General features: G+C 44.3%; 1 protein-coding gene across 5 annotated transcripts in view; it reads right to left on the minus strand.

Annotated features, from left to right (window-relative positions):
• The window catches only part of LOC139279906 (ephrin type-A receptor 7-like), a 634,755-nt gene that overhangs the window by 54,500 nt on the left and 564,062 nt on the right, over positions 1-16,193 (minus strand). The window lies entirely within an intron of this gene.

Consider the following 16,193-nt stretch of genomic DNA (forward strand, 5'->3'; position numbering starts at 1 on the left):
CTGACTGGACTTGCCCAAGATTGACTGGTATTGCCCTTTACAAACTACGAGTAACAATCTCAGTACAATGCAGCCCATGTAGACGATCCCTCAAGGACATGAATCTAGGGTGCCGCTCCAGTGCAGTGTTGAATCAGGGATGCATTGTTTGGCTAAACCGAGGGCCCACCTGCTTGTTCGGGTGCACATAAAAGAGCCCATGCCACTATTTTAAGAACAACAGATTCGCTCAGCGTCCTGGACAATGTCCATCCCTCAACCAATACCCCAAGCAGAGCAACTGTCCATTGCTGCCTGTGGGATCTTGCTGTGTGTAATTGTCTGCCGTACGTAACAGTTCAAAAAAGTATTGAATTGGCTGTGAACGCTTAGAGATGTCCTGAGGATGTGATAAAAATCCAATATAAATGCAATTTCTTTCTTAACATATCAAAGCCATCTCATTATTTCTCTTGTGTTCCTTACAGAGCCCACACCATCTCTTCTCAGTTCTTTGACCAGCTAAAGTCAATTTAACATATATTTCCAATCAGAGAAGGAAATACTTCTCGCGCATATATACATCTGCAGATGCCTTTACTTAAGGTACATACGCTTCCTGACCATCAGCTCTCTCTTTCATCCCAATTCATATTTCATTTACTTACTCATTTCAATCGGAAAAATGTGATATACCACAGGGTTCCATTTCTTAATCCAGGTCAGGCAGATGAGGTTGGGAAAGTTAGCGAACTGCAGGACGTCGAAGGAGAAGTGCAGTTAGTGAGTAATCTATATTTCTTCGTTGAACCTCCTACCTGATAAACAGTAAGCCTGGGGTTTAGCACTCAAAATACAAAATGCTGAGAGATGGAGGCGTCCCTGCAGAACTGGGTGACCACTGCCAAAGGAAAGGAGGCAGTGACTGGACAAGGGTTAAAGGCCAAAGCTAAATCATTTGCTGAAAGCACAGGTCTTGTACTTGTATCCTCAAATAGATGGCTGTGACAGAGGCATAACATTGTACTTGACCATTCCAACACTCCTGGCTGGCCTCCCACATTCTACCCTACGTAAACTAGAGGTGATCCAAAACTCGGCAGCCCGTGCCCTAACTCGCACCAAGCCCCGCTCACCCATCACCCCTGAACTCGCTGACCTATATTGGTTCCCGGTTAAGCAATACCTCGATTTCAAATTTCTCATCCTTATTTTCAAATCCCTCCATGGCCTCGCCCCTCCCTATCTCTGTAATCTCCTCCAGCCCCACAACCCCCCTCCTCTAATTCTGCCCTCCTGAGCATCCCTGATTATAATTGCTCAACGATTGGTGTTCATGCCTTCTGTTGCCTGGGCCCCAAGCTCCGGAACTCCCTGCCTAAATCTCACCTCTCTATCTCTCTTTCCTCCTTCAAGACACTCTTTAAAGCATATCTCTTTGACCAAGCTTTTGGTCACCTGCCCTAATTTCTACTTATGTGGCCCGTTGTCAAATGTTTTATCTCATAACGCTCCTGTAAAGGGCCTTGGGATGTTTCACTACATTAAAGGTGCTATATAAATACAAATTGTTGTTGTACATTAAAAAGCTGAGAGAAAAGCAGATCCCAATATGATGTCTGCTTGTTCAACAATTGATCTTTTTTTCTTCTTTGCTAAGTACTCCGTTGATGACATTTAAAATTGCAACATGACCAGCAATTATTTTTTTAAAGAGTTCCACAAGATAGCAATGTGGCTAGAAGAGAGAAATGAAAGGAGTACGTTTCTGTCCTGGAGTGTGTCAATATGACAGGCACAAACAAAACAAAGTTACTTATTATTTGCAAAAGCAAGAAGCCAAGTTCTTTCTTTGGAGCCAATCTTAACCTGCTCGAAATTCAATAACAAGCAGATCCCAATGCTTGGATGACCTCAGCTCTGTTTTCCAAGTGACTGTAGAGGATCAATGACCAGCACTGGTGCATTGATCAGAAAATTGTGATCATTGCGGACATCCTAAAACATGTAAACCTAGCTTTCAGCCTCCAAATATGCCACCAGTACAGTCTATGGACCAAACTGTGATTAAAAACTTCAACTATGTGAATCCGAATCTTATATGCACCAGATGACAACTGGCCAGGCCACTCTCCTTGATGCAGTTCACATGCAGATTGCCGCCTGAAGATGCCTCTCATTCAGGGCTGAGACGCACACTTGAAAAACGCACACTGAGCCAAGGTACTGGAGGTGGCTGATGGTCATGGATTCAAACCCCATCAGAAGTCAGGAGAGGAAGGGAAAAATTGGCAGAAAAAGGGAAAAAAAGAAAATTTTTCAAATGTACTCTATGGGATTCACTTTTCATTGACATATATATAATTTTGTAAACATTGTTTTCTCTCCTTCTTCGTGCAGTGTCAATGCATTAAGCAATCTGTCGGAAGACAGGTACTCCCAGGCTTTGAACAACAGTGCTCTACAGCTACCGACAATGTCCTATTTGATAGGCCTGACCAATTTCCTTCATTGTCCACAGGAAATCAGCTGGTTTCTGCTCAGTATCTCCTGATAGTATCACACTTGCGAGGAGGAATTCACCAATCTGGGGAGTTGGAGGTCCAAACCTGCATCACAGCAGCAGAGAATAGACGTGCACTGTGCCCCCATCCAGCCCTCGCACGGTCCTGATTTATAAACATTCTCGCTATGCTGCACCTTCTGTGCACGCAAAGGACCAAGCCAATTTTGAACCTTATCTCTCAAACAATGCCTTTGCTGTTTATGGGTGCTTGCTTTATTTCAAATTGGCTGCTGCCTTTCTCTACATTACAACGTTGACTACTCTATGAAAAGTATTCCTTTGACTGTCCTGAGGTTGTAAAAGGCGCTATACATAAGAACATAAGAACATAAGAATTAGGAACAGGAGTAGGCCATCTAGCCCCTCGAGCCTGCTCCGCCATTCAATAAGATCATGGCTGATCTGGTCGTGGACTCAGCTCCACTTACCCGCCCTCTCCCCGTAACTCTTAATTCCCATATTGGTTAAAAATCTATCTATCTTTGACTTGAAAACATTCAATGAGCCAGCCTCAACTGCTTCCTTGGACAGAGAATTCCACAGATTCACAACCATCTGGGAGAAGAAATTCTTTCTCAACTCGGTTTTAAATTGGCTCCTCCGTATTTTGAGGCTGTGCCCCCTAGTTCTAGTCTCCCTTACCAGTGGAAACAGTCTCTCTGCCTCTATCTTGTCTATCCCTTTCATGATTTTAAATGTTTTTATAAGATCATCCCTCATCCTTCTGAACTCCAACGAGTAAAGACCCAGTCTACTCAATCTATCATCATAAGGTAACCCCCTCATTTCTGGAATCAGCCTAGTGAATCGTCTCTGTACCCCTTCCAAAGCTAGTATATCCTTCCTTAAGTAAGGTGACCAAAACTGCACGCAGTACTCCAGGTTCAGCCTTACCAATACCTTATACAGTTGCTGCAAGACCTCCCTGCTTTTGTACTCCATCCCTCTCGCAATGAAGGCCAACATTCCATTCGCCTTCCTGATTACCTGCTGCACCTGCAAACTAACCTTTTGGGATTCATGCACAAGGAGTTTTATTATTTGAAGGGGCTGCTCCTGAAATTCTGGCTGCACTTCAGTCCCACTCTCCTGATCTTTGGGCACCCTGTGCGGAGGGGAGCGGGTAGGTCCGAAGGCCTCCTCGTAGGACTGCTCCTGGGCACGGCCAAGGGTGCCATCAGCCGGTCCAGGCAGCGGGCGGTCGAGGGGGTCGTTCAACCTGACTGCCTGCCTCTCTTCCGCTCTTACATCCGGTCCAGGGTGTCCTTGGAGATGGAGCACGCGGTGTCCACCGGTACGCTCGCGGCCTTCCGCGAGAGGTGGGCACCGGAGGGACTGGAGTGCATCATCACGCCCGGCAACCAAATTTTAATTTGATTTTACGTTTTAAAGTTTAATTTGTTTTAATTGCCGGTGCTTTTAGTGTCTCCCTTCCCTTTATAGGGGGCACTGGGGAAAAATTTGATTTTAGTGCCCAAAAAAAAAAAGAAAAACACAAAAAAAAAGGAAAAAAAGGGCCTTGTAAATGTCTGGTGTGTCACCCAGTTCGGGTGGCACGGTTTAATGTTTTGTTTTACAGATAATCTCTAAAAGAGTTTCATGCACAAGGACCCCCAGGTCCCTCTGCACCACAGCATGTTGTAATTTCTCCCCATTCAAATAATATTCCCTTTTACTGTTTTTTTTCCCCCAAGGTGGATGACCTCATACTTTCCGACATTGTATTCCATCTGCCAAACCTTAGCCCATTCGCTTAACCTATCCAAATCTCCTTGAAGTCTCTGTGAGTCCTCTATACAACCCGCTTTCCCACTAATCTTAGTGTCATCTGCAAATTTTGTTCCACTACACTCTGTCCCCTCTTCTAGGTCATCTATGTATATTGTAAACAGTTGTGGTCCCAGCACTGATCCCTGTGGCACACCACTAACCACTGATTTCCATACAAATGCAAGTTCTTTTCTATCTTTTAAAATTTCACAGGGTTGATTTTAACTCTGGTGGAAGGGGGGGAAGGGAGTGCTGATGGGCACTGCAAATACCCACCCGATGTCCTCAGTCTGAGGACTGAGCCATTTTGAGTGCCGGACCTCACTGACATTTGATCGGTGAGCTGCCGGAGCTGAACCAGCGCTCACAGGAGGCAGATCTGGCAGCTCCTCTGGTGTGCCAAGCCGGAAGGAATGAGTTAAAGGGGAGGGACAATCACAGGGGTGGGCGGAGGGAAACAGATGGGGCAGCAGCGGGTCAGGGTTCTTTTTGGGGGGCGGGGGGTGGGAATGGGAGCAGAAGGAACTATCATATTTGTCATAGCCGCACAAAATTCTGCAAAAAAGAAACATTATACTTACAACAATAACAACTTGCATTTATATAGCGCCTTTAACACAGTAAAATGTCCCAAGGCGCTTCACAGGAGCGTTGTCAAACATAAGGAGATATTAGGGTAGATGGGGTAGGTTTTAAGAACTATCTCAAAGGAGGAAAGAGAGGTAGCGAGGCAGAGAGGTTTAGGGAGGGAATTCCAGAGCTTAGGGCACAGGTAGCTGAAGGCACGGCCACTAATAGTGGAATGATGAAAATCGGGGATTACCTTCTTCTGAGTGACCCACACCGGTCCCTTTAAGGTTTGTTGCTTAAGCAGTCTGCATCATGTACCATTGAGCGGGATATGTGTTGCATACGCTCTGCCCATTGGTGTCTCAAAATTGCATCTGGGTCCTATAGAAGTCGTCGGGCCCCGATTACCATACTGAAGGTAGGTTACTGCCCGAGACAGGTAGGCACCCAGGCCGCCCATGTCAAGGCTCCAAAGAACATAGCGCCATCCACCTTGGGAGGAGAAAAGAGGCAGAAACTGAGGCACTGCCCTTTTCGGCCCTCTATTACCCCATTCCTGCTGAAGGAAGGCTCTAAATATCGTGGCCCCATGTCTATTTTTAAAAATGTGCCCATTTTCTACATGAGCAACACAACTGGAAATAAATCCATATGTAAAAGACTTCTGCCTAGCACGTGTTCAGTTTCCCAACCTCATACATCTCAAAGGATCAAAGGTATTGAAAGAAATAAAGAATGCCAGTCATTCCCTGCTGGTTTTTCTGACCTTGATAAGCTGATTTCTTTCCAAGGGGAAGAGCCAGGGATTTACAAGCAGCTGCTGTTCACTGAAATTTCCAACAATTAGCTCTTTTTGACTTCAGGGTGTGCCGATTTAGACAACTTTTCCAAAAGGAGTACCTGAGCAGTGGCCTTAAAGCGACAGGCCGGGGGTAAAGGTGAACATGAGGGCAGAGAAGCAAAGCGGGCAGTATCACATCAGTCACTTGTAATATGTTCCGCCCGAGAACCAGTCCCACCGACTTCAACAGAACTGAACCATCGAGCGTGTCGTACAATGGTGGGCGAATGCAATTCCACCTGTTCTGGACCCAAGTCCACGTCCAATTTAATTCTGCCATCTCTATCCTAGCAGCTAAATACCACGAGTATGCCACAGGCTCCAGACCACCCATGGACAATGTCACAGGAGGTCAGCTCGTATACAGAGAAGCAAAATGTTTTTGAGAGCATGATCTGATCTCTGGTTCACACAAAGTTTATGCTTTGTACTTGATCTATATGCCAATCGGAATCTCTCCGCTAGATGACAGACTGGTAGCTTCTCAACATTTCTCTAGATCATACTCACGTGCTGAGTTCTATCAAAATATGATGGTGTAATGTCTGGTATAATGTTCCTTAATCCTCCATGAGCATGTCCATATTGATTACAGCTGCTTTCATCTTTGCACTTTAATTGTGCTGTGCAGGTCAATGCTCCACTCATACCAGCCATCTCTCAATCCAATCAATCTTTGGCTAACAGTGCACTCAATGTTGAACTCACCACCAAAGGGCATCAGTGTAATGAAGCTGCTTCACTTAGGACCAAATCAAATCATAATGATCTCATGTGCGGGAAAACAAATTACCCTTTCCTCGTTGATCGTGTGTTATAATTTTAACAGAATTTTGCAGCTCCAAGTTGAGATGCTTTTAAAAACATTATTGATTATGTCATGATTTAAAGGAGCCTTTCCGAGCAGACTGTGATAATAAACTGGATTAAGATCAGCATCGCAGCACTGCATCATTGCTATTGAATGAATCTGTAGGGAAACTGTGCCTCATAATTTCATTTGTGACTCCACGCTACAGTACAAACAGGACTTTTATTTTCATTAAATCAGTTGGTTCAGACTTCTTGTATGTGAGAAAAGTTCTCGCTCCAAAGGAACTTTCTACACAAAATAAGTTATTCGAATGTAAAGTCAATAAAAAAGGAAACATTGTTAGCAAACTATTCTCCAGCTTATGTATATCTTGGAAATAATTAAGTTTAGAGGTTTCTCAAAATATTTGTCTGTGTTCAAGAGAAGGTGCCCTTGCTTGCTTAGTTAGCCACTGGACAACGAGAACCATCAAGCCCAATTTGATCCGAGTTAAGGTGATTCATTGCAGACAGCCACGTTTGTGGTGTTCAAAACCTGTAGCTAATTTTAGACAGGGTTTCCCACAGTTCCCACAATTATCCTCCTTTCTGGGAAGCAAGATAATGCCAATGTCCACAGAGCCATATTTGTATGGTTTCTATACATGGTTGAGTAGGTTGGGCCTATACTCATTGGAGTTTAGAAGAATAAGAAGTGATCCTATTGAAACATAAAAGATTGTGAGGGGGCTTGACAGGGTAGATGCAGAGAGAATGTTTCCCCACATGGAGAAATCTAGAACTAGAGGACATAGTTTCAGAATAATGGGTTGCCCATTTAAAACAGAAATGGAGGAATTTCTTCTCTCAGAGGGTCGTGAATCTCTGGAATTCTCTACCCCAGAGAGCTGTGGAGGCTGGGTCATTATATTTAAGGTGGAGATAGACAGATTTTTGAACAATAAGGGAATCAAGGGTTATGGGAAGCGAGCAGGGAAGTGGAGTTGAGGCCAAGTTCAGATCAGCCATGAGCTTAGTGAATGGCACAGCAACTCGAGGGGCCAAATGGCCTACTCCTGCTCCTATTTCTGATGTTCTTATGTTCTAGTAAGCCCCCTGGTTTCATAGATGCCTCACTCAGATGTTCAACTGTCCAATGCGCCTCATGTGTGCAATGCACGAGGTTTGGCCTGGCTAATGGCTTCAGAGAGCGAGACCTACATCAGTAATGGGTTTTCCCCTGTATGGTCTTTGTGTTCCTAGTCATGATGAACAGAGGAGGTTGTTGAGGTAGGAGTCAAACAAGGTAATGATCAAAGTATCAGCTCCGAATCAGGCCCCTCTTTCTGATATGTTGATGACTTTCTATCATGGGAATCGTGGCAGGCTGAAAGTAAGAGACATTCAGGAGCCTGCTCTAGTCAGCTTGCATTCACTTAGTTCCGAGAATCACAGCACGGAAGGAGGCCATTCGGCCCATCTTTGTGCCGGCTCTTTGAAAGGTCTATCCAATTAGTCCCACTCCATTCCTCTATCCCCATAGCCCTGCGAAATTTTCTTTTTCAATTATATATGCAATTCCCTTTTGAAGCTTATTATTGATCCTGCTTCCACCATCCTTTCAGGCAGTGCATTCCAAACCATAACAGTAGTTAGTACATCTCATTCACCCACTGCTGGTTTTTAAACTTTTCATGTGATTGTTGGCAAGTATTGTACAATACAAACTCCTAATTGAGCGAAGAACAGAGGTGCACATTTGGGGAATAAAGGCACTTGATATAAATTCAATTTAGCAAAAAAAGAGCACAGGCAATAATTAGGATCAGGAGTAGGCCATTCAGCCCCTCAAGCCTGTTTTGCCATTCAATGAGGCCATGCCTGCTCTGTATCCTAACTCCAATCAGCGAGCTGGATTTAGGTAACGACCAATCCAGTTTCCCTCCTCCAAGACATCGCCCTCCTGCACCAGCTCGCGCTGCTCCCTGAAGTGGTATGCCTCCACGCTGCTCCCGGGCCGCCGCTCACCGCTCCTTTTATGGCCCCGACCTGCAGCTGATGGTCTCTCGCAGGTTGGAGCCTCTACGCTGCTCTACTGGTACAGCAGGAGAGGCGAGGTCGGGGCAAAGGAGCGGCGAGAGATTGTAAAGCAACATTATCGGAGCCCAGGAGCGGCGTGAGTTCGGGCCTCAGAAGAGGCGAGGGCCCAGGGGCAGCATGGGCCAGCCCACACTGCGATATGTGTGCGCACTAGGTCCGTGCAGCAGAGCTGGTCTCCAATCGTCCTGGTTAACCCTTGCCACTGGATCAAGACCTAGCTCTGTCAAGCCCGTGTGGTGGCTGGTGTGCAACGTTCACCACACGTTAAAAAAATCCACGCACAGGCATCTTCCACCCTTCAGCATGTAGTTCACGACCTGGAATATCAGGTCCTTCATTGAAACAACTGTGAACTCATCCCTTTTTGGTGTGGAAGCAGGTCATCCTCGATACGAGGGACCGCTTAAGAAGGGAAGATGTATCCTAACTCCATCCACCTGCCTTATATCCCTTAAGAGGTTTGGCTAGCAAAAATCTATCCATCTCAGATTTAAAATGATTAATTGAGCCAACATCTACTGATTTATGTGGGAAAAGAGTTCCATACTTCTGCCACCCTGTGTGTGAAGAAGTGCTTCCTAACTTCTCTCCTGAATGGCCTGGGTCTGATTTTAAGGTTATGTTCCCTTGTCCTAGACTCCATCGATCCTATCAATTCCTTTCAAAATTCTAAAAATCTCAATCAAATCACCCTTAACCATGTATATTCCTGGAAATGCAAGCCTAGCATATGTAAGCTCGCCTTGTATTTTAACCCTTGGAGCACTGGTAATATCCTGGTAAATTTGCACTCCCTTTTATATTCTAGCCCTCTAGTTATAACGGCAAATATTCCATTTGCCTTTTTGATTAGTTCTGGTACCCAACGACTATATTTTAGTAATCCCTAAATCTCTTTGGATCTCAACTCTTCCTAGCATTTCACCATTTAAAAATACTTGGATCTATCCTTTTTTTGTCCAAAATGATTGACCTCACACTTATCTCCGTTGAAATCCATCTGCCACAGGTTTTGCCCAGAAAATTAATCTATCAATGCCTCTTTGTAATTTTATGTTCCCGACTACAATACCAACTATGTCACCAATCATTGTGTCATCGCCAAACTTGGATATAAGGCGCTCTATTGCGTTATCCTAGTCATTAATAAATATAGTGAATAGTTGAGGCACCAGCACAGATCCCTGTGGAACACCCCTAAGTCACTTCCTTCCAATCTGGGCGCATAGCTTTTATCCCTACTCTATGGGCTGGATTTTCTGGTCCTTTGTGCTCCGGGTTTCGCCCCGGAGCGGCATGAAAGGAGGTGGTGAGGTGTCCTGCACCCCATCGAGATCCTCCGGTTAGGTTTTGCGGCGGTGCGGAGCAGCACTGCCGGGAAGAGCTGCGCCGAATGTACAACACCTCTGGTTGCGACACCAGCGCGAGTTTGAGCTCCTACCCGACCCGTCCTCCTGGAAGTGCGCTCGCAATGATCGCCTGGGAAATCAGAGCAGTCCAGCATAGGCGGTGGCACAGAGGAAGCTAAAGTACTCCAAAAGTAAGTGCCAGTGTTTGTTCTTTTCATTTTTTTTAGCGATTTGTGTTGTGGTGGTGTGGGTAATGTTTTGGGAATGTTTTTGTTTTTTTATTAAATAGGATCCCCCCCCCCAGGCGTCTCTCGGAGCGCACACGGCCCAGCTCTTTAGTTCACGAATTTCCCATCCTTGCGCCTCGAGAGGTGTACAACGCCTCCCTTCGTGCTGCGTCCCCTGACGCAGGACCCAGATGCCCAAACTTACCTACTGAAGCGCAAACTATTGCCGGCCGGTAACTTTCCCGGCCCGCCTCCGTTTTCGCCCCGAAAGCAGAAAAGCCTAAAATCCAGCCCGAGATCTTCTACTGTCTAACCAATCTCCTAACCAGGTCAGTAATTTGCCTTCAATTCCATGAGCTTTAATTTTAGCTCACAGTCTCTTATGTGGAACCTTATAGAATGCCTTCTGGGAGTCCATATAAACTAGATCCATATAAACATTCCCCTGTCTACTACTTTAGTTTATTGCCCAAAAGAATAAATTAGGTTCACTAGACATGACCTGCTCCATGTTGGCTCTCTCTAATCAGCTCAAATTTCTTTCAGTGCTCAGTCACTCAGTCCTTAATTACAGATTCCAATAACTTCTCCATGACAGATGTTAGGCTAACAGGCCTATAATTTCCTGATTCCTCTCTCTTGCGTTTCTTAACTAAAGGAGTTAGATTTGCAATTTTCCAATCTAACGTGCTAATTCCTGAAATGAGAGAGGTTTAAAAGATTATGGCTAAAGCATGTGCAATTTCCTCACCTACTTCTTTTAAAACCCTTAAGTGGAAACCATCAGGTCCTAGGGATGTGTCAGTCTTTAGTGCCATTACTTTTTCTAATACTGTTTTCTTGCTTACGTTGACATTAGTGAATTAGTGAATTAGTGAGTTATTATTAGTTTACCTAGAATATCAGGTATATTATCCTCTTCCTCTACTGTGAAGTCTGGCACAAAGTAATTATTCAATAAGTCTGCCATTTCTTTATTTTCATTTGCAATATAAGGAGCCCCCATTATCCATGCCTGCTCTTTGTCTTTTTGCATCAGCTGTGGCTCAGTTGGTAGCATCCTCGCCTCTGAGTCAGAAGGTTGTGGATTCAAATCCCACCCAGGGACTTGAGCATGAAAATCTAGGTTGACATTCCAGTGTAGTGCTGAGGGAGAGCTGCACTTTCGGAGGTGCCGTCTTTCAGATGAAACGTTAAACTGAGGCCCCATCTGCCCTCTCAGGTAGACGTAAAGGATCCCATGGCATTATTTCAAAGAAGAGCAGGGGAGTTATCCCTGATGTCGTAACCAATATTTATCCCTCAATCAACATCACAAAAACAGATTATCTGGTCATTATCACATTGCCATTCATGGGAGCTTGCTGTGCACAAATTGACTGCCACGTTTCTTACATTACAACAGTGACCACACTTCAAAACATACTTAATTGACTGTAAAGTACTTTGGATGCCCAGTAGCCATGAAAGGCGCTATATAAATGCAAGTCTTTCTTTTTCTTTTGATATAATTCTCAAGACCTGTGTTAATCTTGATAGCTCTCACAAGTGGCTCACTTTCACCTTCTCAATGGCAATTAGGGATGGGCAATAAATGCTGGCTTTGCCAGCAATGCCCACGCCCAAGGAAGGAATAAAACAAAGTTTAATTTTCATATTGATTTTTGCAGCTCTTACTAACTATCTTGCCTTCCTTTGCTGTTCTTTTATCTCTTCCAGATTTAGACTTTGGAACCAAAAACACAACTTCTTAAATTTGCAGATGATACCAAATTGGAGGGATAGTTAATACTGAGGAAGGCAGCAACAAATTACAGGAAGACATTAATAAACTTGTAGAATGGGCATATAATTTGCAACTGAAATTCAACCCAGATAAACTTGACTATTACATTTTGGTAGGAAAAATAGGGAGATCACTTATTACTTGGAGGGTGCGAGTTTGGGTGGGGTAGAGGAACAAAGGGATCTCGGAGTACAAATACACAAATCATTAAAACACAGGTTAATAAGGCCACAAGAAAAGCAAACCAAGCACTAGGGTTTATTCCTGGAGGGATAGAATTGAAAAGTAGTGAAGTTATGCTAAACTTGTATCGAACCTTGGTTAGACCACACTTGGAATACTGCCTACAATTCTGATCACCAGGGGCACTGGAGAGGATGCAGAGAAGATTTACAAGGATGATACCAGAAATGCAAGGTTATACGTATCAAGAAAAGATGAGCAGGCTGGGTCTCTTTTCGCTTGAAAAAGAAGGCTGAGGGGTGATCCAATAGAGGTCTTTAAAATTATGAAATGTTTGGATAGCATGGATACAGAGAGAGTCTTTCTACTTGTTGGGAAGAGCATAACTAGAGGCCATCAATATAAGATAGTCACCAAGAAATCCAATAGGGAATTCAGAAGAAACTTCTTTACCCAAAGAGTGGTGAGAATGTGGAACTTTCACAGGGAGTGGTTGAAGCGAATAGTCTAGATGCATTTAAGGGGAGGCTAGACAAACACATGAGGGAGAAGGGAATAGAGGATTATGCTGATAGAGTTAGATGAGGAAAGAGGGGAGGAGGCTCGAGTGGAGCATAAATGCAGGCATGGACTGGTTGGGCCGAATGGCCTGTTTCTGTGCCGTATATCCCGTATAATCCTATGTAGTCCCCTGGATCTAAACTATTTTTTGCATTTCTGTATGCTCTTTCCTTTAGTTTTATGTTATCTTTCACCTCTTGTATCGCCCATGGCTGTTTTATTTGGTAAGTAGAACTCTTGCTCCTTAGGGCTATATACTGGTCCTATATTAACCCAAATTCTTTTTTGAACACCTCCCACTGTTCACCTGTAGTTTTACCCAAAAACAATTTTGAGCAGTTTACTGTCATCAGTCAATGACAACAATTTTTTTTTTTAAAAGAGTCTTTATGCAGCAAAATGTCCCAAATCGCTTCACAGGAGCATTATTAAAACAAAATTTGACACAGAGCCACATAAGAAGATATTAGGACAGGTCAAAGAAATAAGTATTAAGGAGCGTCTTAAGGAGGAGAGAGAGGCGGAGAGGCTTAGGAAAGGAATTCCAGAGCTGAAGGCTTAGTTGCCAATGGTGGAGCAATTAAAATCAGGGATGCCCAAGAGACCAGAATTGGAGGAGCATGGAGATCTCAGGGGTTGTGGGGCTGGAGGAGATTACAGAGATAGGGAGGGGCGAGGCCAAGGAGGGATTTGAAAACAAGGATGAGAATTTTAAAATCGAGGCGTTGCCTGACTGGGAGCCAATGTAGGTCAGCGAGCACAGGGGTTGATGGCTGAACGGGACTTGGTGCGAGTTAGGATATGGAAGCAGAGTTTTGGATGAGCTCAAGTTCATGCAGGGTGGAAGATAAGAGGCTGACCAGGAGAGTATTGGAATATTTAAGTCTAGAGGTATCAAAGGCATGGATAACAGTCTCTATTTCATCCCATTAAAGTTAGCCGTATCAAAATCTCGAAACTTAGTACGTGTGTTAGGTTTCTTCTTTTCAAACCTAACATTGAATTTGATCATATTATGAACACTGTACATAAATGTTCTCTCACTGCTAAATTATTAACTGAATCTGGCTCATTACTCATTAGAAAATTTAATATGGCCTGTTACTAAATCTTTCCAGCCTGTTACGAGAACACAAGCTGAAAAGCAATCTGACACTGGATATAGAACGATCTCTCATTCATGAGAACACCAATGATACGAATAGTACCAATTACTGGAGAAACAACTCATTCGATGGAACAGGATGAATTAATGTCTGCATTAAATATCATCCCGGTTTGAAAAAGTGATTACATTTAGAGCTGCTTCATTACTGATGCAGATTTCTGGCTAGTTATAATTACATTTCATTAATTATGCATCGAATTGTTGTGAAAGTACAGAGGCACAATGCATTTGAGCACTGTGATGTGGTGGCCCAGAGGGCTGAGGCACACTCCATGCTATTGTGGGAATATGCCCACTGGAAGCTCAGCATTCCTGGTAGGAGACGGGGAGAATTAGAGTCACTCTTGGACAGGAGCCCCCACAACAGAATTTGACTGGTCTATGGCGAGTTAGCTGATCTGAATAGAGGAGCCCCTTGGGTTACGGATGTCAGCCGGAGGCCCTGCTGCCAATCTCTGCCCTGTGAATCCTGTCGAAGATTTTTTGTGTGGGCGTCAAGTGAGAACAAAAGTGGGATTGACTGTAAAGCTCGCCTCCCCCCAGCCACAGTTATACAGCTCAGTGTCTAGGCTTACAGAGCAAGATCGGCACACGCGCACATTGTACCAGAGGAATGCAGGTGCCCACACGACCACATCTGGAGAATTGGCATTATTATTGGTGAAAGAAAGAGTGAAACAGGGAAAAACAACCCACCAAATATGAGCAGATTTATGCACTGTGTGATGTCAGCGCTCCATTAGTTAAATGGGAAAGCACCTGGTCGGTCACTGCTGTGTAGTACTAGAATCGGGAGCTCGGAATTGGGAGGGGGATCAGAGAATCCTATGTCCCACTACTCAATAAAACAGTGCTTGGATGCACCAATATGCTGCAGCACCACACCCCTCTTGCTGTTCCAGGATACTGAATGTGCCACTTCAAATATTGAGTTCCCTTTCCTGAGAGGAAAAGGAACCAAACTGCCAGCTTCTGAACTGAGAGCATCAACATCATAGGCCGTCCCTCAGAATCGAGGGGGCTGTAACACAACGTGGCCATCCTGTCCCTCGGTCCATGCTGACTCAGAGTGACAACGTTGCTGAAGGAGGTAATAGGGAAGATTTCCTCTTTGTACTCTGACCACACTGCTGCACTATTTAAATGGCCAGAAGATCAGAGACTTTGCACGTCCAAATCTTTGTTATACACTGCAGGAAGGCGAGGGTCTGCACCAGTGACAGGCACAAAGTGCTCATGCTTGGATTGCTAATGGAATGACAATCGTGTCATTTAGAAACATGGCTACAATGTCACTGCACATTGTGCAGAGTGTAAAACTCCGCACAGGTCCTTCACTGAAAGTTTCACAGAGAATGCTCCTTCTGTTTGAAGTTGGCCAAGAAAGGACTAACTGGAAGGATTAAAATGGATGAAAAAGTACAAGAATAGTTTCTTAAATCTCTCATTACTTTGGGTAACTTTCCTTGGGGCAGGTTTTAGTGATGGTATTTAAGTATGTGCAGATGCTTTTCATAAGACTTCAAGGTGCCTTTGGCAGTGGCCAAGTTAAGACTGGAAAATTGGACCTCGTGTCCAATTAACTGTTTAGCCACCACTCGCTCCTATTAGCTAGGCCTTCCCTGAACCCTGGTGATAAGGCCATACCAATGCCACTCATAGGAAAAAATCAAAAGGACATGAAGCTAGAACCTCTACTTTTTTGCATGCTTAACGCCTACTTAATGCCCATTTTCCTGCTGAAGTGACGTATAACGCCCATATATCACCCATTTTGGCACAAAATTGAAACTGGCGGACATTTTTCGGAAACTTATTGCCAAGTGTTACTTTCCCCATGTACTTAACGGCAAAAGAAATTATTACCACACGCCCACTTTTTTTGGGCAGAATCAGCATAATGGGTGAATTCAATGCTCATAATATCGCCCAGCGTTACTTTCCACACGGATTTAACGACGAAATTCAATATTAACACCCGCCCACTGATTTTTGTCGTAAAGAGCATATTTACCCAAACTAATGGCCATGGAGATCGCCCATCGTCAATTTCACCACTTCGCACACATTTCGCCCACAATATCACTCGCTCAAAGAACCGCCCACAAAAAGTGGAACTAACTGAGATGAATCACAGCACAATGGATGTTGTAGATCACATGTCGCGCCTTTAAAAGGCTGCTGTGCTTCAACCTCGGCGGAGTTCGGATGTACTCTGCAGGTCGTTGAAGGTGATGTGAACAGTGACCGATTGGAATTGAATAGGTATCTTTGTCGGGACATTCATTGTTTGTGAGCAAT

This window comes from Pristiophorus japonicus, chromosome 14, assembly GCF_044704955.1.
Source record: "Pristiophorus japonicus isolate sPriJap1 chromosome 14, sPriJap1.hap1, whole genome shotgun sequence".
Taxonomy (NCBI): domain Eukaryota; kingdom Metazoa; phylum Chordata; class Chondrichthyes; family Pristiophoridae; genus Pristiophorus; species Pristiophorus japonicus.